Consider the following 25399-nt stretch of genomic DNA (forward strand, 5'->3'; position numbering starts at 1 on the left):
CTCACCTTAAAACATAAACCTAACCATAACCCTAATTTATCCCCTTATCTTAACGTTAATGCATAGCACCCAAAGAAGAAGCCCTATCCCATAATTCTAAACCTAACCCCTAGCCATAACCATAACACCTCATCCATATTCTAAAGTGCCAACCGTAAACTTCAACCTACCATCAACCCTAACCCTAACCCTAACCCCTAAACCTAAGCCCTCACCCTAACACTAATCTTCATCCCTAAACCGTGCCGTAATCCTAACCCTAAATCTAATTCTCAGACTTCTTGCTTTCTCAGAGTTTTGAAAGCCTACAATCCTACTAAGCCATGCATGAAAGCCCGCTCTGCCACAGTGTCCTGCAGGAAACCAGAGGCCCATACACTGCATACGATAGAGTAGGTTACCAGCGACCATCACAGGCCCCTATCTTTGTCTCCTAGTGCATACAGGGCCCGTGCCCTAAGCATAAACCCTACCCCTCACCCATAAGCCTAACCCAGAACATAACACCTAACCCTGATCATACTGCTCACCTTAAGAGCTAAAGCTCACCATAACCCTAACTTAACACCTTATATTAACGTTAATGCATGACACCCTGAGAACAAGCACTATACTGTAATTCTAACGCTAACACCTAGCCATAACCATAACACCTGATCCCTAATTCTGAAACGCCAACCCTAACCTTAACCCTACCAACAACACTAACACTAACCCTAAGCCCTTACCCTAAACCTACGCATAAAAATAACCCTAACCGTTGATCCTTAGTCATAACCCCTAACCTTAACCCTAACCCTTAACCCTAATCCCAAGCCTAACCATTAAACATAACCCTAACACTTAACCCTAAACCTAACCTTTACCTTAATGCCTAGAGATCTAACCCTAACACTGACTTACAGTTAACACTAAACCTAACCCCCCAATGTTAACCTTAAACCTGAACCATAAACCTAACCCTTAACCCTAATCCTATCCCTAACCCCCTAACCCTAACCCTAACTGTTAACCCTCACCCTAACCCTTAACCCTGACCGTAACCCTAAACCTGAACCCTAACCCTAAAGCTAACCCTTAACCCTAACCCTATCCAATAACCCTAACGCCTAACCCTAACGCTAACTCTAAACCTAAACCTTACCCTGGCCCCCTAAACCAGACTTAACACCTAACCCGTAACACTAACTCTAACCCTAACCACTAATCCCTAGCACCTAACCCTGACTCCAAACCTAACCCCTAACTCGAAACCCCTAACCCCAACCCTAACCCTAATTCTCACACTACTTCCATTCCAGAGTGAAGCAAGCCTACAATACAGCCATGCCATGTGTGAGATGAGGCTCCGCCTGAGTCCTGCATGTAGGTCTTGTCCCAGGGCCCAGGGAATGATGTTGTGCTTTTGTGAGGACTCCGACCGCACCCCTCTCACCGTAGATTAACCAGGTCCTGTGCCCTTAAACTGACCGATAAATCTAAGCCCTACCACCAAACCTAACCCCTGACCCTGAACCTAAGCCCCGAGCCTAAAGCCCAACACTAACTCTAAACCCTTACCCTAAACCTAATCCTTAACCCTAATGCTAACCCCTAAACGTAACCCTAACCGTGGACAGTAAACCTAACCCTAACCTCTAACACAAACCCTAACACATAACTCGAACCCTAAAACTAACCCTGACCCTTAACCCTAAACCTAAACCCTAACCCTAACTCTTAACCTTAACCTAACCGTTAACTCTCATGCTAACCTTTAATCCTAACCCTAATCCTAATCTTCAACCCGAAACCTAACACTTAACCCTAACCCTGTACCTAACCCTAACCCCTCATCTTAACCCTAACCGTAAACCTCAACCCTAAACCAAACTGTAACCGATAAACCTAAGAGTAACCTTTAACCCTAACCCTAAGCCCTAACCCTAAGCCCTCACCCTAACACTAAACTTCATCCTTAACCCTAACCAGAATCCTAACCCTAAATCTAATTCTCAGACTTCTTGCTTTCTTAGAGTTTAGAAAGCCTGCAATCCTCCCATGCCATGCGTGAAAGGAGGCTCTACCACTGTGTCCTGCATCAAACCCACGGGCCCATACCCAGAGTACGATACAGTGGGATCCTGGTGACAATCCCAGCCCCCTAACCTCCCCCCACCCCCGCTTAAGGCAGACAGGGCCCGTGCGCTAAGCATAAACAATACCTGTAACAGATATCCCTCACCCTGAACATAACACCTAACCCTGTTCCTATTTCTCCCCTTAACACGGAAACCTCACCGTGAGCCTAACTTTAACCTCTTATCCTAACGTTAGTGCATAACCCATTCCCTGAGAACAACCCCATCCCATAATTCTAACCCTATCTCCTAGTCATCACTGTAACACCAAATCCCTAACCCTAATTTTAAACCGCTAACTCTAACCGTAACCCTGCCTACAACCCTAACACTGACAGTAACCCTTACTTCTAACCCCAACGCTATGCCTAACAAAAACCCTTAACCCTTCACCCTAACCCCTAAGCCTTACCCTAACCCTTAACCCTAATCCTAATCCTATCCATTCAACCTAACCCTAGCTCTTAAAGCTAACCCTAAACCTTACCCTCACGACTAGACCTAACCCTGACACTAACCTAACACCTAACCCTAACCATAACCCCTACAGCTAACCTTAACCCTGAACCCTAAACCTAACCCTAACACTGAACCCTCACTATATCCCCAACCTCTAAGCCTAATCCTAACCGTTAACCCTCACCCTAACACTTAAACTGGACCATAACACTAAACATTAACCCTAACACTAAACTTTAACCCTAAACCTGAGCCCAACCCTTAACCCTAATCCTATCATTTTACCCTAAACCTAACCCCGAAACCTAACCCTAACACTAACCCCAATCCTAATTCTAACCATACCCCTTCATAAAACACTAACTCCTAACCCTAACACTTACCAGAAACCCTAATCGCTAATCCCTAACACTAACACTTAACCTTTACCGTAACCGTTAACCCTCACCCTAACCCTTAACGCTGACCCTAACCTTAACCTTTAATCTAAGCCTCACCCTTAACCCTAACAGTAAGGAAAACCCTTACGCCAACCTTATCCCTTATCCCTAACCCTAACACTACAGCTAAAAATAACACTAACCTTTGATCCTTAAACCTAACCCCTAACACTTACTTTAACCCCAAACCCTAACCCTAATCATAAGCATTAAACCTAACCCTATCTCTTAACCCTTACTCTAACGCCTAGATCTAACCCTAAATCTAACCTACCACCTAATCCTAACCTTAAGCCCTAATGCTAACTCTAACCCTGAACCCTAAACCTACCCGTAAACCCTTAACACTAACCCTATCCATAAACCTTAACCCTGACCCTAACCATTACCCGCACACAAACATTAACCCTGACCCTAACACTAATCCTTAACGATAAACTTAACACTAAACCCCAACCCTAAGTCCAACACTTAACCCTAATCCTAACCCTAGACCCTAAGCCTAACCCTAACCCCTAACCCGAAACCTAAGCCTAACCCCAACCTGAACCCTTAATCTTGACCCTTACCCTTAACCCTCACACTAACCCTACTCCTAATCTTTAACCATGAAGCTAACACTGAAGCCTACCCCTGTGCCAAACGCTAAACCCAAACCTTAACCCTATCCCTGAGACTTAACCGTAAACCTAACTGTAACTGTTAAACCTAACACTAACCTTTAACCCCAACCCCTAACCCAAGACCCCACCCTGACACTAATCTTCATCCCTAAACATTACCAGAATCCTACCCCTAAATCTAATTCTCAGAGTTCTTGCTTTCTCAGAGTTTAGAAAGCCTACAATCTTCCCATGCCATGAGTAAAAGGGGGCTCTGCCACTGTGTCCTGCATGAAACCCAGGAGCCCATACCCAGCGTACGATAGAGTGGGTTCCCGGGGACAATCCCATCCCCCTAACCCCCGCCCCCCGCCCAGTGCAGACAGGGCCCGTACGCTAAGTATAAACACTACCCCTAACAGATAACCCTCACCCTGAACATAACACCTAACCCTGATCCTATTGCTCACCTTAAAACATAAACCTCCCCGAAACCCTAATTTAGCCCCTTAACTTAACGTGAATGCATAACACCTTGAGAAGAAGCCCTATCCCGTAATTCTAATCCTAAACCATAGTCATAACCGTAACACCTCATCCCTAATTCTAAAACGTCAACCCTAACCTTCACCCTACCAGCAACCCTAACCCTAACCCTAACCCCTAACCCTAAGCCCTCACCCTAACCACTAATCTTCATCCCTAAACCGTGCCGTAATCCTAACCGGAAATCTAATTCTCAGACTTCTTGCTTTCTCAGAGTTTTGAAAGCCTACAATCCTACTAAGCCATGCATGAAAGCCGGCTCTGCCACAGTGTCCTGCATGAAACCCAGAGGCCCATACACTGCGTACGATAGAGTGGGTTCCCAGCGACCATCACAGACCCCTAACTTCGCCTCCTAGTGCATACAGGGCCCGTGCCCTAAGGATAAACCCTACCCCTCACCCATAACCCTAACCCAGAACATAACACCTAACCCTGATCCTACTGCTCACCTTAACAGGTAAAGCTCACCGTAACCCTAACTTTAAGCCCTTATCTTAACGTTAATGCATGACACCCTGAGAACAAGACCTATACCGTAAATCTAACCCTAACTCCTAGCCATAACCATAACACCTAATCCCTAATTCTGAAACACCAACCCTAACCTTAACCCTACCAACAACACTAACACTAACCATAACCCCTTACGCTAACCCTACACCTAAAAATAACCCTAACCGTTGATCCTTAGTCATAACCCCTAACCTTAACCCTAACTCTTAACCCTAATCCCAATCCTAACCATTAAACATAACCATAACTCTTAACCCTAACCCTGACCTTTACCCTAATGCCTAGAGATCTAACCCCCACGCTGACCTACAGTTAAGACTAACCCTAAGCCCCTAACGCTAACCTTAAACCTGAACCATACACCTGACCCTTAACCCTAAACCTATCCCTAACCCCCTAACCCTAACCCTAACTGTTAAACCTCACCCTAACCCTTAACCCTGACCCTAACCCTAAACCTGAACCCTAACCCTAAAGCTAACCCTTAACCCTAACCCTATCCCTTAACCCTAACGCCTAAACCTAACGCTAACTCCAAACCTAAACCTTACCCTGGCCCCCTAAACCAGACTTAACACCTAACCCGTAACACTAACTCTAACCCTAACCACTAATCCCTAGCACCTAACCCTGACTCCAAACCTAACCCCTAACTCGAAACCCCTAACCCCAACCCTAACCCTAATTCTCACACTACTTCCATTCCAGAGTGAAGCAAGCCTACAATACAGCCATGCCATGTGTGAGATGAGGCTCCGCCTGAGTCCTGCATGTAGGTCTTGTCCCAGGGCCCAGGGAATGATGTTGTGCTTTCGTGATGATTCCGACCGCACCCCTCTCACCGTAGATTAACCAGGTCCTGTGCCCTTAAACTGACTGATAAATCTAAGCCCTACCACCAACCCTAACCCCTGACCCTGAACCTAAGCCCCGAGCCTAAAGCCCAACACTAACTCTAGAACCTTACCCTATACCTAAACCTTAACCCTAATGCTAACCCCTAAACGTAACCCTAACCGTGGACAGTAAACCTAACCCTAACCTCTAACACAAACCCTAACACATAACTCGAACCCTAAAACTAACCCTAACCCTTAACCCTAAACCTAAACCCTAACCCTAACTCTTAACCTTAACCCTAACCGTTAACTCTCACGCTAACCTTTAATCCTAACCCTAATCCTAATCTTCAACCCGAAACCTAACACTTAACCCTAACCCTGTACCTAACCCTAACCCTATACCAAACCCTAACCCCTCATCTTAACCCTAACCGTAAACCTCAACCCTAAACCGAACTGTAACCGTTAAACCTAAGAGTAACCTTTAACCCTAACCCTAATCCCTAACCCTAAGCCCTCACCCTAACACTAAACTTCATCCTTAACCCTAACCAGAATCCTAACCCTAAATCTAATTCTCAGACTTCTTACTTTCTTAGAGTTTAGAAAGCCTGCAATCCTCCCATGCCATGCGTGAAAGGAGGCTCTACAACTGTGTCCTGCATGAAATCCACGGGCCCATACCCAGAGTCCGATACAGTGGGATCCTGGTGACAATCCCAGCCCCCTAACCTCCCCCCACCCCCGCCTAAGGCAGACAGGGCCCGTGCGCTAAGCATAAACAATACCTGTAACAGATATCCCTCACCCTGAACATAACACCTAACCCTGTTCCTATTTCTCCCCTTAACACGGAAACCTCACCGTGAGCCTAACTTTAACCTCTTATCCTAACGTTAGTGCATAACCCATTCCCTGAGAACAACCCCTATCCCATAATTCTAACCCTGTCTCCTAGTCATCACTGTAACACCTAATCCCTAACCCTAATTCTAAACCGCTAACTCTAACCGTAACCCTGCCTACAACCCTAACACTGACAGTAACAGTTACTTCTAACCCCAACGCTATGCCTAACAAAAACCCTTAACCCTTCACCCTAACCCCTAAGCCTTACCCTAACCCTTAACCCTAATCCTAATCCTATCCATTCAACCTAACCCTAGCTCTTAAAGCTAACCCTAAACCTTACCCTCACGACTAGACCTAACCCTGACACTAACCTAACACCTAACCCTAACCATAACCCCTACAGCTAACCCTAACCCTGAACCCTAAACCTAACCCTAACACTGAACCCTCACTATATCCCCAACCTCTAAGCCTAATCCTAACCGTTAACCCTCACCCTAACACTTAAACTGGACCATAACACTAAACATTAACCCTAACACTAAACTTTAACCCTAAACCTGAGCCCAACCCTTAACCCTAATCCTATCCTTTTACCCTAAACCTAACCCCGAAACCTAACCCTAACACTAACCCCAATCCTAATTCTAACCATACCCCTTCATAAAACACTAACTCCTAACCCTAACACTTACCAAAAACCTTAATCGCTAATCCCTAACACTAACGCTTAACCTTTACCGTAACCGTTAACCCTCACCCTAAACCTTAACACTGACCCTAACCTTAACCTTTAATCTAAGCATGACCCTTAACCCTAACAGTAAGAAAAACCTTCACGCCAACCTTATCCCTTATCCCTAACCCTAACACTACAGCTAAAAATAACACTAACCTTTGATCCTTAAACCTAACCCCTAACACTTGCTTTAACCCCAAACCCTAACCCTAATCCTAAGCATTAAACCTAACCCTATCTCTTAACCCTTACTCTAACGCCTAGATCTAACCCTAAATCTAACCTACCACCTAATCCTAACCTTAAGCCCTAATGCTAACTCTAACCCTGAACCCTAAACCTACCCGTAAACCCTTAACACTAACCCTATCCATAAACCTTAACCCTGACCCTAACCATTACCCGCACCCAAACATTTAACCCTGACCCTAACCCTAATCCTTAACGATAAACTTAACACTAAACCCCAACCCTAAGTCCAACACTTAACCCTAATCCTAACCCTTGACCCTAAGCCTAACCCTAACCCCTAACCCGAAACCTAAGCCTAACCCCAACCTGAACCCTTAATCATGACCCTTACCCTTAACCCTCACACTAACCCTACTCCTAATCTTTAACCATGAAGCTAACACTGAAGCCTACCCCTGTGCCAAATGCTAAACCCAAACCTTAACCCTATCCCTGAGACTTAACCGTAAACCTAACTGTAACTGTTAAACCTAACACTAACCTTTAACCCCAACCCCTAAACCAAGACCCCACCCTGACACTAATCTTCATCCCTAAACATTACCAGAATCCTACCCCTAAATCTAATTCTCAGAGTTCTTGCTTTCTCAGAGTTTAGAAAGCCTACAATCCTCCCCTGCCATGAGTAAAAGGGGGCTCTGCCACTGTGTCCTGCATGAAACCCAGGAGCCCATACCCAGCATACGATAGAGTGGGTTCCCGGGGACAATCCCATCCCCCTAACCCCCGCCCCCCGCCCAGTGCAGACAGGGCCTGTACGCTAAGTATAAACACTACCCCTAACAGATAACCCTCACCCTGAACATAACACCTAACCCTGATCCTATTGCTCACCTTAAAACATAAACCTCCCCGTAACCCTAACTTAGCCCCTTAACTTAATGTGAATGCATAAAACCTTGAGAAGAAGCCCTATCCCGTAATTCTAATCCTAAACCATAGTCATAACCGTAACACCTCATCCCTAATTCTAAAACGTCAACCCTAACCTTCACCCTACCAGCAAACCTAAACCTAACCCTAACCCCTAACCCTAAGCCCTCACCCTAACCACTAATCTTCATCCCTAAACCGTGCTGTAATCCTAACCCGAAATCTAATTCTCAGACTTCTTGCTTTCTCAGAGTTTTGAAAGCCTACAATCCTACTAAGCCATGCATGAAAGCCGGCTCTGCCACAGTGTCCTGCATGAAACCCAGAGGCCCATACACTGCGTACGATAGAGTGGGTTCCCAGCGACCATCACAGACCCCTAACTTCGCCTCCTAGTGCATACAGGGCCCGTGCCCTAAGGATAAACCCTACCCCTCACCCATAACCCTAACCCAGAACATAACACCTAACCCTGATCCTACTGCTCACCTTAACACGTAAACCTCACCGTAACCTTAACTTTAACCCCTTATCCTAACGTTAATGCATCACACCCTGAGAACAAGCCCCATAGTGTAATTCTAACCCTAACTCCTAGCTATAACCATAACACCTAATCCCTAATTCTGAAACGCCAACCCTAACCTTAACCCTACCAACAACACTAACACTAACCCTAACACCTTACCCTAACCCTACGCCTAAAAATAACCCTAACCTTTGATCCTTAGTCATTACCCATAACCTTAACCCTAACCCTCAACCCTAATCCCAATCCTTAACCATTAAACTTAACCCTAACTCTTAACCTTAACCCTAACCTTTACCCTAATGCCTAGAGATCTAACCCCAACACTGACCTACAGTTACACTAACCCTACCCTCTAATGCTAACCTTAAACCTGAACTATACACCTGACTCTTAACCCTAACCCTATCCCTAACCCCCTTACCCTAACTCTAACTGTTAACCCTCACCCTAACCCTCAACCCTGACGCTAACCTTAAACCTTAATCCTAACCATGCGTTTGATGAGCCTCTGCCTTTGTCCTGCGTGACAGTTGAAGCCCAACACCCAGGGTAAGATGAAGTGTGGTCGCAGCCTTGCTCCACCCCCACAGTGCCCCGTACATTAGACGGGGCCCGTGCCCTAACACACACCGTTAAACGTAAGCCCGAACCCTATCACTAAACCAAACCCCTAGTAAGCCCTGAATCTAACTCCTAACAGTAACCCTAATCCCTGACCCTTACTCTTGCCTCTCACCGTAAACCTAAACCCAACCACTAAACATAATCCTATTCTCTAACCCTAACAGTAATCCTAATCTTAATTCTAACCTAAAACCCTAACCCCTAAACCTAATCCTAGTCCCTAACACCTAACCTTAACCTAAACCGAATTCCAATTCTCAGAGTTCTTCAATTCAAAAACTTAAAAAAAAGCCTACAATCCACCAATGCCGTGTCTGAGATGAGGGTCCGCCCCTATGTCCTGCATGACAGGCAGGCGCCAATGCCCAGGGTACTATGGAGTGGAGTCCTGGGGTCTGTAGGCTTGCTAAACTCCAGTTTGGAAGAATTGCTATAGTCATATATAAGGACGCTTACATTTACTTATAGAAAGCAACTATTGGTGTGTGATTTGTAGGCTTGCCTTACTCTAGTTTGGATGAAGAAGCTGAATCATATGTAGGAATATTAGCTTTGAGTTAGAGGAAGCATCTATGGGGGGTGCTTTTTTGGCTTGTTAAACTCTGGTTTGGAAGAAGTTTGAGAGTCTTATATAGGAACGATATCATTCATTCAGAGAAAGCAATTATAGGGAGTTGTTTTGTAGGCTTGCTAAGCTCTAGTTTGGAGGAAGGTGAGAGTCATATATAGGAACGTTTACGTTCACATAAAGCGTCTACGGGGGGACGGATTCTAGGCTTCCTAAACTCTAGCTTGGAAAAAGAGGACAGTTATGTATAGGAACTCTCGGCGGGGGATGTGTAGCATTGCTAAAATCTTAGATTGGAAAAGTTGCGAAGGTCTTACATAGGAATGTTAACATTCACTCAATGAAAGCAACTATAAGGGGTGCTTTCCAGGCTGGCTACACTCTAATTTGGAAAAAGTGCGACAGTCATGTATAGGAAGGCTTATATTCACTCAGACAAAGCAATTATGTGTAGGTGTATAGTAGGCATGCTAACTCTAGTTTGGAAAATTTCGAGAGCCATGTATAGGAAAGCTTACAGTAACTTAGAGAAAGCAACGAACAGGGGTGGAGTGTAGGCTTGCTAAACTCTAGTTTGGAGGAAGTGCCATAGTCATATATAGGAACGCTTAAATTCATTCAGAGAAAACAGCTGTCGGGGATTGGTTTGTAGACTTAACTCTAGTTTGGAAGAAGTGCGAGAGACATATATAGGAATGTTTACATTGACTCAAAGAAAGCAACTATGGAGGAGTGTTATTTTGGCATGCCAGATGCTAGTTAAGAAGAGGTACAAGACTCATATATAGGAACGCTTACATTCACACAGCGAGAGCAACTACGGAGTAGTGTCAGGTAGACATGTTAAAGTCTAGCTTGGGAGAAGTTCCAGAGTCCTATATAGGAAAGGTAACAGCCACTTTGAAAAAGCAAGTCTTGGCGGGTGGTTTGTAGGCCTGCAAAACCCTGTTTTGGTTGAAGTGTGAGAATCATAAATGAGAACGCTTACATTCACTCAGAGAAAGCAACGATGGGGTTGTTTGTAGGCTTACTAAACTGCAGTTTGGAAGAAGCACGAGAATCACATATAGGAGCACATACATTTTGACGCACTGAAAGTAACTATGGGGTGGTGTTTTATAGGCATGCTAAACTCTAGTTTGGACGAAGTTTGAGAATCACATATAAGAAAGCTTAGAGTCACTTAGAGAAAGCAAATCTCTGGGTGTGGAATATAGGCCTGCAAAACTCTATTTTGGTTTAAGAGTGAGAGTCATATATGGGAAGGCTTACATTCCCTCAGAGAAAGCAACGACGGCGTGGTGGTTTGTAGGCATACTAAACTCTAGTTTGGAAGAAGTAGGAGAATGATATATGGGAACGCTTACATTCACGTAGAGAAAGCAATTATGGGGTGGCGTTTTTGTAGCCATGCTAATCTCTAGTTTGGAAGAATTTAAGGAGTAATATATAGGAAAGGGTATAGTCATAGAAACCAACTCTCGGGGGATGTTTTGTACACCTGCAAAACTCCAGTTTGGAAGTGGGGGAGAGTCATATTGGGGACCGCGTGCATTCACTCAGAGAAATCAACGATGGGATTGTGATTTGTAGGCATAGTCAACTCTAGTTTGGAAGAAGTACGAGAATCGTATATAGGAACGCTTACCTTCACGCAGAGAAAGCAACTATGGGGTGATGTTTGTATGCCTACTAAAATATAGTTTGGAGGAAGTTCGAGAGCCATATCTGGGAAGCTTACAGTCACTTAGAGAAAGCAGCTCTCGGGGGTGTTTCGTAGGCCTGCTAAACTCTATTTTCAATGAAGTGTTAGAATAATATATGGGAACTCAGTGAAAGCAACGTTGTGGTTGTGGTTCCTAGGCATACTAACCTGTAATTTGGAAGAAGCAAGAGAATCACATGTAGAACCGCTTACATTCCAGCACCGAATGCAACTATGGGGTGGTGTTTTGTAGGCTTGCAAAACTCTAGTTTGGACGAAGTTTGAGAGTCATATATAGGAAAGTTTACAGTCACGTAGAGAAAGCAACTCTCTGGGTGTGGAATGTAGAGTTATTTTGGTTGAAATAGAGTTATTTTGGTTGAAGTGTGAGAGTCATATATGGGAACGCTTACATTCACTCAGAGAAAACAACGTTTGGGTGGTGGTTTGTAGGGCATACTAAACTGTAGTTTGGAACAAGTACGAGAGTCCTATATAGGAACACTTACATTCACGCAGAGAAAGCACTTATGGCGTCAGGTTTTGTAGGCATGCTAAACTGCAGTTTGGAAGAAGTTGGAGAACCTTATACAGGAAAGATTACCGTCACCTAGGGAAAGCAACTCTCGGGAGATTTTTTTGTACACATGCTAAACTCTAATTTGGATGAAGTGTGAGAGTCAAACATGGGACCGCTTACATTCCCTCAGAGAAACAACACTGGGGTGGTTTTTGTAGGCATACTAAATAGTTTGGAAGAAGTACGAGAATGATATTTGGGAACGCTTACATTCACACAGAGAAAGCAACTACGGGGTGGTGTTTTGTAAGCATGCTATAGTTTGGAAGAAGTTCTAAACCTGAACAGTCACTTAGAGAAAGCAACTCTTGGTGGGTGATTTTTAGGTCTGCTAAATTGTATTTTGAAAGAAGTACCAGAGTCATATATACTAATGCTTACATTCATGCAAAGAAAAAACCATGGGGTGATGTTTTGTGGGCATGTTAACCTGTAGTTTGGAAGAAGTTGGAGAGTCTTATTTAGGAAAGCTTACAGTCACCTAGAGAAAGCAACTCTCGGGAGAGCCTTTCTTGGCCTGCTAAACTCTACTTTGCATCAATTGTGAGAGTCAAACATGGGAATGCTTTCATTCATTCAGAGAACGCAACGTTTGGGTGGTGGTTTGTAGGCATTCTAAACTGTATTTTGGAGGAAGTACGAGAGTCATGTATATGAACGCTTACATTCAGGCAGAGAAAGCAACTCTGGGGTCGTATTTTGTTGGCATGCTAAACTGTGGTTTGGAAGAAGTTCGAGAGTCTTATATAGGAAAGATTACAGTGACACAGAGAAAACAACTCTCGGAAGTTTATTGGTAGGCCTGCTAAACTCTAACTTGGATGAAATGTGAGAACGCTTGCATTCATTCACTCAGAGAAAGAAACATGGTGATGGTTTGAAGGCATAATAACTGTCGTTGGGAAGAAGTAGGAGAGTCATATATATGAACCGTTACATTCACGCAGAGAACGCAACTGTGGGGTGGCGATGTATGCATGTTAATCTGTAGTTTGGAGGAAGTGCGAGAGTCATATCTGGGGAAAATTACAGTCACTTAGAGAAAGGAACAATCTTGGGCTGGTTTGTAGATCTGCTAAATTCTATTTGGGAAACAGAGTGTGAGTCATATATGGGAACGCTTATGTTCACTCAGAGAAAGCAACCACGGTGTGGTGTTTTGTTGGCATGGTGTAGTTTGAAAGAAGCTGGAGATTCTTATATAGGAAAGTTTACAGTCACCTAGAGAAAGCAACTCACGGGGTGTTGTTTGTAGGCCTGCTAAACTCTAATTTAGATGAAGTGAGAGAGGCATATATATGAACGCTTATATTGATGCAGAGAAAGCAACTATGGGGTGGTGTTTTGTAGGCATGCTAAAATATAATTTGGAAGAAGTTCGAAAACAGTCACTTAGAGAAAGCCACTCTCGGCGGTTGATTTTTCGGTGTGCTAAATTGTATTTTGAAAGAAGTACCAGAGTCATATATACAAACGCTTACATTCATGCAGAGAAAGCAACTGTGGGGTGGTGTTTTCTAGGCATGCTAAACTCTAGTTTGGACGAAGTTTGAGAATCACATATAAGAAAGCTTAGAGTCGCTAAAGCAAATCTCTGGGTGTGGAATGTAGGCGTGCCAAACTCTATTTTGGTTTCAGAGTGAGAGTCATATATGGGAAGGCTTACATTCACTCAGAGAAAGCAACGATGGTGTGGTGGTTTGTAGGCATACTGAACCCTAGTTTGGAAGAAGTAGGAGAATGATATATGGGAACGCTTACATTCATGCAGAGAAAGCAATTATGGGGTGGCTTTTTTGTAGCCATGCAAATCTCTATTTTGCAAGAAGTTAAAGAGTAATATATAGGAAAGCGTACCATCATTTATAGAAACCAACTTTCGGAGGATGGTTTGTAGGCCTGCAAAACTCTACTTTGGAAGAAGGGGGAGAGTCATATGGGGGGCTGGGTACATTCACTCGGAGAAATCAACGATGGGGTTGTGGTTTGTAGGCATACTAAACTCTAGTTTGGAAGAAGGACGAGAATCATATATAGGAACGCTTACATTCATGCAGAGAAAGCAACTATGGAGTGATGTTTGTATGCCTACTAAACGATAGTTTGGAGGATGTTCGAGAGTCATATCTGGAAAGCTTACAGTCATTTAGAGAAAGCAACTCTCTGGGGGTGGTTCGTAGGCCTGCTAAACTCTATTTTCAATGAAGTGTTAGAATCATATACAGGAACGCTTACATTCACTCAGAGAAAGCAACGTTGGGGTGGCCGTTTTTGAGCGTACTAAACTCTACTTTGGAAGAGGTACGAGAGACATAAATACGAACGCTTACATTAACACAGAGAAAGCAAATACGGGGTGCTGTAGTGCAGGCATGCTAAACTATAGATTGGAAGAAGTTCGAAAGCTGACAGTCACTTAGAGAAAGCAACTCTTGGCGGGTGATTTTTAGGTCTGCTAAATTGTATTTTGAAAGACGTACCAGAGTCATATACAAACGCTTACATTCATGCAGAGAAAGAAACTATGGGGTGATGTGTTTTTGGCATGCTAAACTGCAGTTTGAAAGGAGTTCCAGAGTGTTATATAGGATAGCTTACAGTCACATAGAGAAAACAACACTCGGGACAGCTTTGCAAGCCTCTAAACACTAATTAGCAGCAATTGTGAGAGTCAAACATGGGAACGCTTACCTTCACGGAGAGAACACAACGTTTGGGTGGTGGTTTGTAGGCATAATAACTGTAGTTCGGAAGAAGTAGGAGAGTCATATATATGAACGGTTACATTCACGCAGAGAAAGAAACTGTTGGGTGGTGTATGTACGCATGTTAATCTATACTTTGGAGGAAGTTCGAGAGTCATATCTGGGGAAAATTGCAGTCACTTAGAGAAAGCAACCATCGGGGGCCGTTTTGTAGATCTGCTAAATTCTATTTTGGAAGAAGAGTGAAAGTCATATGTGGGAACGCTTATGTTCACTCAGAGAAATCAACGATGGGGCAGTGTTTCGTTGGCATGCTAAACTGTAGTTTGGAAGAAGTTCGCGAGTCTTATATAAGAAAGCTTACAGTCACCTAGAGAAAGTAACTCTCGGCAGATTGTTTCTAAGCGTGCTAAACTCTAATTTGCATCAATTGTGAGAGTCAAACATGGGAACGCTTACATTCACTCAGAGAACGCAACGTTTGGATGGTGGTTTGTAAGCATTCTAAACTGTATTTTGGAGGAAGTAGGAGAGTCATATATACGAATGCTTACATTCACGCAGAGAAAGCAACTCTGGGGTCGTATTTTGTTGGCATGCTAAACTGTGGTTTGGAAGAAGTTCGAGAGCCTTATATAGGAAAGATTACAGTGACACAGAGAAAACAACTCTCTGTAGTTTGTTGGTAGGTCTGCTAAACTGTAATTTGGATGAAGTGTGAGAACGCTTGCATTCACTCAGAGAAAGAACTTTGTCGTGGTGGTTTGTAGGAATAACAACTGTAGTTCGAAGAAGTAGGAGAGTCATATATGAACGGTTACATTCACGCAGAGAAAGCAACTGTGGGGTGGCGTATGTAATCATCATAATCTGTAGTTTGGAGGAAGTTCGAGAGTCATATCTGGGGAAAATTAGAGTCATTTAGAGAAAGGAACCATCTTGGGCTGGTGTGTAGGTCTGCTAAATTCTATTTTGGAAAAAGAGTGAGAGTCATAGATGGGAACGCTTATGTTGACTCACAGAAATCAACGATGGGGCGCTGTATTGTTGGCATGCTAAACTGTAGTTTGGAAGAAGTTCGAGAGTCTTATATAGGAAAGTTTACAGTCACCTAGAGAAAGCAACTCACAGGAAGTGGTTTGTAGGCCGCTAAACTCTAATTTGGATGAAGTGAAACAGGCATACATGGATACGCTTCATTCACTCAGAGAAAGGTAAATTGGGGTGCCGGTTTGTAGGTATACTAACTCCAGTTTGGAAGAAGTACTAGAGTGATATATATGAACGCTTATATGGACGCAGAGAAAGCAACTATGGGGTGGTGTTTTGTAGGCCTGCTAAAATATAATTTGGAAGAAGTTCGAAAGCAGACAGTCATTTAGAGAAAGCAACTCTTGGCGGTGGATTTTTAGGTCTGCTAAATTGTATTTTGAAAGAAGTACCAGTGTCATATATTCAAACGCTTACATTCATGCAGAGAAAGGAACTGTGGGGTGGTGTTTTCTAGGCGTGCTAAACTTTAGTTTGGACGAAGTTTGAGAATCACATATAAGAAAGCTTAGAGTCGCTTAAAGCAAATCTCTGGGTGTGGAATGTAGGCGTGCTAAACTCTATTTTGGTTTCGGAGTGAGAGTCATATATGGGAAGGCTTACATTCACTCAGAGAAAGCAACGATGGTGTGGTGGTTTGCAGGCATACTGAACTCTAGTTTGGAAGAAGTAGGAGAATGATATATGGGAACGCTTACATTCATGCAGAGAAAGCAATTATGGGGTGGCTTTTTTGTAGCCATGCAAATCTCTATTTTGCAAGAAGTTAAAGAGAAATATATAGGAAAGCGTACCGTCATTTATAGAAACCAACTTTTGGGGGATGGTTTGTAGGCCTACAAAACTTTACTTTGGAAGAAGGGGGAGAATCATATGGGGGACTGGGTACATTCACTCGGAGAAATCAACGATGGGGTTGTGGTTTGTAGGCATACTAAACTCTAGTTTGGAAGAAGGACGAGAATCATATATAGGAACGCTTACATTCATGCAGAGAAAGCAACTATGGAGTGATGTTTGTATGCCTACTAAACGATAGTTTGGAGGATGCTCAAGAGTCATATCTGGAAAGCTTACAGTCATTTAGAGAAAGCAACTCTCTGGGGGTGGTTCGTAGGCCTGCTAAACTCTATTTTCAATGAAGTGTTAGAATCATATGCAGGAACGCTTGCATTCACTCAGAGAAAGAACGTTGTCGTGATGGTTTGTAGGAATAAATGCTGTAGTTCAAAAGAAGTAGGAGAGTCATATATGAACGGTTACATTCACGAAGAGAAAGCAACTGTGGGGTGGCCTATGTAATCATCATAATCTAGTTTGGAGGAAGCTCGAGAGCCATATGTGGGAAAAATTAGAGTCACCTAGAGAATTGGAACCATCGGGTGTTGTGTAGGTCTGCTAAATTCTATTTTGGAAGAAGAGTGAGAGTCATATATGGGAACGCTTATGTTCACTCAGAGAAATCAACGATGGGGCGCTGTATTGTTGGCATGCTAAACTGTAGTTTGGAAGAAGTTCGAGAGTCTTATATAGGAAAGTTTATAGTCACCTAGAGAAAGCAACTCACAGGAGGTGGTTTGTGGGCCGCTAAACTCTAATTTGGATGAAGTGAAAGAGGCATACATGGATACGCTTCATTCACTCAGAGAAAGGTAAATTTGGGTGCCGGTTTGTAGGTATACTAACTCCAGTTTGGAAGAAGTACGAGAGTCATATATATGAACGCTTATATGGACGCAGAGAAAGCAACTATGGGGTGGTGTTTTGTAGGCATGATAAAATATAATTTGGAAGAAGTTCGAAAGCTGACAGTGACAGAGAATGCAACTCTCGGCGGTTGATTTTGAGGTGTGCTAAATTGTATTTTGAAAGAAGTACCAGAGTCATATATAAAATCTGTTACATTTATGCTGAGAAAAACTATGTGGTGATGTTTTGTTGGCGTGCTGAAATGTAGTTTCGAAAAAGTTCGACAGTCTTTTATAGGAAAGCTTACTGTCCGCTAGAGGAAGCAACTTTCGAGAGATTGTTTGTAAGCCTGCTAAACTCTACCTTGCACCATTTGTGACTGTCATACATGGGAACGCTAACATTCTCTCAGAGAACTTAACTTTTGGGTGGTTGTTTGTAAGCATACTAAACTGTATTTTGGAAGAAGTAGCAGAGTCATATATGTGAGTGCTTACATTCACGCAGAGAGGGCAACTATGGGGTGGTGTTTTGTAGGCATGCAAATCTCTAGTTGCGAAGAAGTTAAGAGTAATAGGAAAGCTTACAGTCTCACAGAGAAAGCATCCCTTGGGGGCCGGTTTGTAGTTCTGCTAAATTCTATTTTGGATGAAGTGTGAATCATAAACGGGAACGCTAACATTCACTCAGAGAAAGCAGGGTTGCGGTGGTGGTTTTTAGTCACACTAAACTGGAGTTTGGAGGAAGTACGAGAATAAAAGAATGCTTACATTCACTCAGAAAAAGCAACGTTGGGGAGGTGGTTGGTAGGTGTACTATACTTTGGAAGAAGTACGAGCGTGATGCATAGGAACGCTTACATTCACGCAAACTATGGGGTGGCCTTTTGTTGGCATGCTAAATTATGTTCCAAAGTCATATATAGGAAAGCTTATAGTGAGAGAAAGCAACTCTCGGGCGGTGTTTTGTAGGTCAGGCAAATTGCATTTTGAAAGCAGTCCGAGATTCATATAAGGGAAGGCCTATATCCACTCAGAGAAACCAATGTTAGGCTGGTGGTTTGTAGGCATACTAAACTGTATTTTGGAACTCGTATGTATGACTCTCACACTTGATCCAAATTAGAGTTCACCAGGCCTATAAACCACATCCTGAGAGTTGCTTTCTCTAGGTGAATGTAAGCTTTCCTATGTAAAACTCTCGAACTTCTTCCAAACTAAAGTTTAGCATGCCAACAATACACCACCGCATCGTTGCTTTCTCTGAGTGAACATAAGAATTCCCTTATATGAATCACTTTTTCCAAAATATAATTTAGCAGACCTACAAACCAGTCCCCGATGGTTGATTTAGCTATGTGACTGTAATTTTCCCCGAATATGACTCTCAAACTTCCTCCAAAGTATAGATTAACATGCGTACATACACCACCCAACAGTTTCTTTCTCTGCGTGAATGTAACTGTTCATATATATGACTCTCCTACTTCTTCCGAACTACAGTTATTATGCCTACAAACCACCACCCAAACGTTGTGTTCTCTCCGTGAATGTAAGCGTTCCCATATTTGACTCTCACAATTGCTGCTAATTAGTGTTTAGAGGCTTGCAAAGCTGTCCCGAGTGTTGTTTTCTCTAGGTGACTGTAAGCTATCCTATATAACGCTCTGGAACTCCTTTCAAACTGCAGTTTAGCATGCCAACAACACGTCACCCCATAGTTTCTTTCTCTGCATGAATGTAAGCGTTTGTATATATGACTCTGGTACGTCTTTCAAAATACAATTTAGCAGACCTAAAAATCACCCGCCAAGAGTTGCTTTCTCTAAGTGACTGTCAGCTTTCGAACTTCTTCCAATCTATAGTTTAGCATGCCTGCACTACAGCACCCCGTATTTGCTTTCTCTGTGTTAATGTAAGCGTTCGTATTTATGTCTCTCGTACCTCTTCCAAAGTAGAGTTTAGTATGCTCAAAAACGGCCACCCCAACGTTGCTTTCTCTGAGTGAATGTAAGCGTTCCTGCATATGATTCTAACACTTCATTGAAAATAGAGTTTAGCAGGCCTACGAACCACCCCCAGAGAGTTGCTTTCTCTAAATGACTGTAAGCTTTCCAGATATGACTCTCGAGCATCCTCCAAACTATCGTTTAGTAGGCATACAAACATCACTCCATAGTTGCTTTCTCTGCATGAATGTAAGCGTTCCTATATATGATTCTCGTCCTTCTTCCAAACTAGAGTTTAGTATGCCTACAAACCACAACCCCATCGTTGATTTCTCCGAGTGAATGTACCCAGTCCCCCATATGACTCTCCCCCTTCTTCCAAAGTAGAGTTTTGCAGGCCTACAAACCATCCCCCGAAAGTTGGTTTCTATAAATGACGGTACGCTTTCCTATATATTACTCTTTAACTTCTTGCAAAATAGAGATTTGCATGGCTACAAAAAAGCCACCCCATAATTGCTTTCTCTGCATGAATGTAAGCGTTCCCATATATCATTCTCCTACTTCTTCCAAACTAGGGTTCAGTATGCCTACAAACCACCACACCATCGTTGCTTTCTCTGAGTGAATGTAAGCCTTCCCATATATGACTCTCACTCTGAAACCAAAATAGAGTTTGGCACGCCTACATTCCACACCCAGAGATTTGCTTTAGCGACTCTAAGCTTTCTTATATGTGATTCTCAAACTTCGTCCAAACTAGAGTTTAGCATGCCTAGAAAACACCACCCCACAGTTGCTTTCTCTGCATGAATGTAAGCGTTTGTATATATGACTCTGGTACTTCTTTCAAAATACAATTTAGCACACCGAAAAATCAACCGCCGAGAGTGGCTTTCTCTAAGTGACTGTTTTCGAACTTCTTCCAAATTATATTTTAGCATGCCTACAAAACACCACCCCATAGTTGCTTTCTCTGCATCAATATAAGCGTTCATATATATGCCTCTCTCACTTCATCTAAATTAGAGTTTAGCAGGCCTACAAACAACACCCCGTGAGTTGCTTTCTCTAGGTGACTGTAAACTTTCCTATATAAGAATCTCCAGCTTCTTTCAAACTACACCATGCCAACAAAACACCACACCGTGGTTGCTTTCTCTGAGTGAACATAAGCGTTCCCATATATGACTCACACTCTGTTTCCCAAATAGAATTTAGCAGATCTACAAACCAGCCCAAGATTGTTCCTTTCTCTAAGTGACTGTAATTTTCCCCAGATATGACTCTCGCACTTCCTCCAAACTACAGATTAACATGCATACATCGCCACCCCACAGTTGCGTTCTCTGCGTGAATGTAACGGTTCATATATATGACTCTCCTACTTCTTCCCAACTACAGTTATTATGCCTTCAAACCATCACGATGTTTCCTTCTCTGAGTGAATGAATGCAAGCGTTCTCACATTTCATCCAAGTTAGAGTTTAGCAGGCCTACCAATAAACTTCCGAGAGTTGTTTTCTCTGTGTCACTGTAATCTTTCCTATATAAGACTCTCGAACTTCTTCCAAACCACAGTTTAGCATGCCAACAAAATACGACCCCAGAGTTGCTTTCTCTGCCTGAATGTAAGCGTTCATATACATGACTCTCGTACTTCCTCCAAAATACAGTTTAGAATGCCTACAAACCACCACCCAAACGTTGCGTTCTCTGAATGAATGAAAGCATTCCCATGTTTGACTCTCACAATTGATGCAAAGTAGAGTTTAGCAGGCCAAGAAAGGCTCTCCCGAGAGTTGCTTTCTCTAGGTGACTGTAAGCTTTCCTAAATAAGACTCTCCAACTTCTTCCAAACTACAGGTTAACATGCCCACAAAACATCACCCCATGGTTTTTTCTTTGCATGAATGTAAGCATTAGTATATATGACTCTGGTACTTCTTTCAAAATACAATTTAGCAGACCTAAAAATCACCCACCAAGAGTTGCTTTCTCTAAGTGACTGTTCAGGTTTAGAACTTCTTCCAAACTATAGCATGCTTACAAAACACCACCCCGTAGTTGCTTTCTCTGTGTGAATGTAAGCGTTCCCAAATATCATTCTCGTACTTCTTCCAAACTATTTAGTATGCCTACAAAAACCACCCCAGTGTTGTTTCTCTGAGGGAATGTAAGCGGTCCCATGTTTGACTCTCACACTTCATCCAAATTAGAGTTTAGCATGTGTACAAAAAAATCTCCCGAGAGTTGCTTTCCCTAGGTGACGGTAATCTTTCCTGTATAAGGTTCTCCAACTTCTTCCAAACTGCAGTTTAGCATGCCTACAAAACCTGACGCCATAAGTGCTTTCTCTGCGTGAATGTAAGTGTTCCTATTAGGACTCTCGTACTTCTTCCAAACTACAGTTTAGTATGCCCTACAAACCACCACCCAAACGTTGTTTTCTCTGAGTGAATGTAAGCGTTCCCATATATGACTCTCACACTTCAACCAAAATAACTCTATTTCAACCAAAATAACTCTACATTCCACACCCAGAGAGTTGCTTTCTCTACGTGACTGTAAACTTTCCTATATATGACTCTCAAACTTCGTCCAAACTAGAGTTTTGCAAGCCTACAAAACACCACCCCATAGTTGCATTCGGTGCCGGAATGTAAGCGGTTCTACATGTGATTCTCTTGCTTCTTCCAAATTACAGGTTAGTATGCCTAGGAACCACAACCACAACGTTGCTTTCACTGAGTTCACATATATTATTCTAACACTTCATTGAAAATAGAGTTTAGCAGGCCTACGAAACACCCCCGAGAGCTGCTTTCTCTAAGTGACTGTAAGCTTCCCAGATATGGCTCTCAAACTTCCTCCAAACTATATTTTAGTAGGCATACAAACATCACCCCATAGTTGCTTTCTCTGCGTGAAGGTAAGCGTTCCTATATACGATTCTCATACTTCTTCCAAACTAGAGTTGACTATGCCTACAAATCACAATCCCATCGTTGATTTCTCTGAGTGAATGCACGCGGTCCCCAATATGACTCTCCCCCACTTCCAAACTGGAGTTTTGCAGGTGTACAAAACATCCCCCGAGAGTTGGTTTCTATGACTATACCCTTTCCTATATATTACTCCTTAACTTCTTCCAAACTAGAGATTAGCATGGCTACAAAAACGCCACCCCATAATTGCTTTCTCTACGTGAATGTAAGCGTTCCCATATATCATTCTCCTACTTCTTCCAAACTAGAGTTTAGTATGCCTACAAACCACCACGCCGTCTTAAACCAAAATAGAGTTTAGCAGGCCTACATTCCACACCCAGAGATTTGCTTTCTCTAAGTGACTCTAAGCTTTCTTATATGTGATTCTCAAACTTCGTCCAAACTAGAGTTTAGCATGCCTATAAGACACCACCCCATAGTTACTTTCAGTGCGTCAAAATGTATGTGTTCCTATATGTGATTCTCGTGCTTCTTCCAAACTGCAGTTTAGTAAGCCTACAAACAACCCCATCGTTGCTTTCTCTGAGTGAATGTAAGCGTTCTCATATATGATTCTCACACTTCAACTAAAACATGCTTTTGCAGGCCTACAAACAACCCGCCAAGACTTGCTTTTTCAAAGTGGCTGTTACCTTTCCTATATAGGACTCTGGAACTTCTCCCAAGCTAGACTTTAACATGTCTATCTGACACTACTCCGTAGTTGCTCTCGCTGTGTGTATTTAAGCGTTCCTATATATGAGTCTTGTACTTCTTCCTAACTAGCATCTGGCATGCCAAAATAACACTCCCCCATAGTTGCTTTCTTTGAGTCAATGTAAACATTCCTATATATGTCTCTCGCACTTCTTCCAAACTAGAGTTGAATAAGTCTACAAACCAATCCCCGACAGCTGTTTTCTCTGAACGAATTTAAGCGTTCCTTATATATGACTATGGCACTTCCTCCAAACTAGAGTTTAGCAAGCCTACACTCCACCCCTGTTCGTTGCTTTCTCTAAGTTACTGTAAGCTTTCCTATACATGGCTCTCGAAATTTTCCAAACTAGAGTTAGCATGCCTACTATACACCTACACATAATTGCTTTGTCTGAGTGAATATAAGCCTTCCTATACATGACTGTCGCACTTTTTCCAAATTAGAGTGTAGCCAGCCTGGAAAGCACCCCTTATAGTTGCTTTCATTGAGTGAATGTTAACATTCCTATGTATGACTCTCGCAACTTTTCCAATCTAAGATTTTAGCAATGCTACAAATCCCCCGCCGAGAGTTCCTATACATAACTGTCCTCTTTTTCCAAGCTAGAGTTTAGGAAGCCTAGAAACCGTCCCCCCGTAGACGCTTTATGTGAACGTAAGCGTTCCTATATATGACTCTCGCCTTCCTCCAAACTAGAGCTTAGCAAGCCTACAAACCAACTCCCTATAATTGCTTTCTCTGAAAGAATGATATCGTTCCTATATAAGACTCTCGAACTTCTTCCAAACCAGAGTTTAACAAGCCAAAAAAGCACCCCCCATAGATGCTTCCTCTAACTCAAAGCTAATATTCCTATATATGATTCAGCTCCTTCATCCAAACTAGAGTAAGGCAAGCCTACAAATCACACACCAATAGTTGCTTTCTATAAGTAAATGTAAGCATCCCTATATATGACTATAGTAATTCTTCCAAACTGGAGTTTAGCAAGCCTACAGACCCCAGGACTCCACTCCATAGTACCCTGGGCATTGGCGCCTGCCTGTCATGCAGGACATAGGGGCGGACGCTCATCTCAGACACTGCATTGGTGGATTGTAGGCTTTTTTAAGTTTTTGAATTGCAAAAGTCTGAGAATTGGAATTCGGTTTAGGGTAAGGTTAGGTGTTAGGGACTAGGATTAGGTTTAGGGGTTAGGGTTTTAGGTTAGAATTAGGGTTAGGATTACTGTTAGGGTTAGAGATTAGGATTATGTTTAGTGGTTGGGTTTAGGTTTAGGATGAGAGGCAAGAGTAAGGGTCAGGGATTAGGGTTACTATTAGGAGTTAGATTCAGGGCTTAGGAAGGGTTTGGTTTAGTGATAGGGTTCGGGCTTACGTTTAACGGTGTGTGTTAGGGCACGGGTCCTGTCTAACGTACGGGGCACTGTGGGTGTGGAGCAAGGCTGCGTCCCCACTTCATCGTTCCCTGGGGGTTGGGCATCAACTGTCACGCAGGACAAAGGCAGAGGCTCATCTCACGCATGGTTAGGATTAAGGTTTAAGGTTAGGGTCAGGGTTGAGGGTTAGGGTGAGGGTTAACAGAGTCAGGGTAAGGGGGTTAGGGATAGGGTTAGTGTTAAGGGTTACGGGTAGGTTTAGGGTTCAGGGTTAGAGTTAGCATTAGGGCTTAAGGTTAGGATTAGGCGGTAGGTTAGATATAGGGTTAGATCTAGGCGTTAGGGTAAGGGCTAGCGTTAGGGTTAAGAGATAGGGTAGGTTGAATGCTTAGGATTAGGATTAGGGTTTGGGGTTAAAGTAAGTGTTAGGGGTTAGATTAAGGATCAAAGGTTAGGGTTATTTTTAGCTGTAGTGTTAGGGTTAGGGATAAGGGATACCATTAGCATTAAGGGTCTTCCTTACTGTAGGGTTAAGGGTTAGGCTTAGAGTTAAAGGTTAAGGTTAGGGTCAGTGTTAAGATTTAGGGTGAGGGTTAACGGTTAGGGTAAAGGTTAAGCGTTAGGGTTAGGGATTAGTGATTAGGGTTTTTGGTTAGTGTTAGGGTTAG

Source organism: Eulemur rufifrons, chromosome 21 (assembly GCF_041146395.1).
Source record: "Eulemur rufifrons isolate Redbay chromosome 21, OSU_ERuf_1, whole genome shotgun sequence".
Classification (NCBI taxonomy): Eukaryota; Metazoa; Chordata; class Mammalia; order Primates; family Lemuridae; genus Eulemur; species Eulemur rufifrons.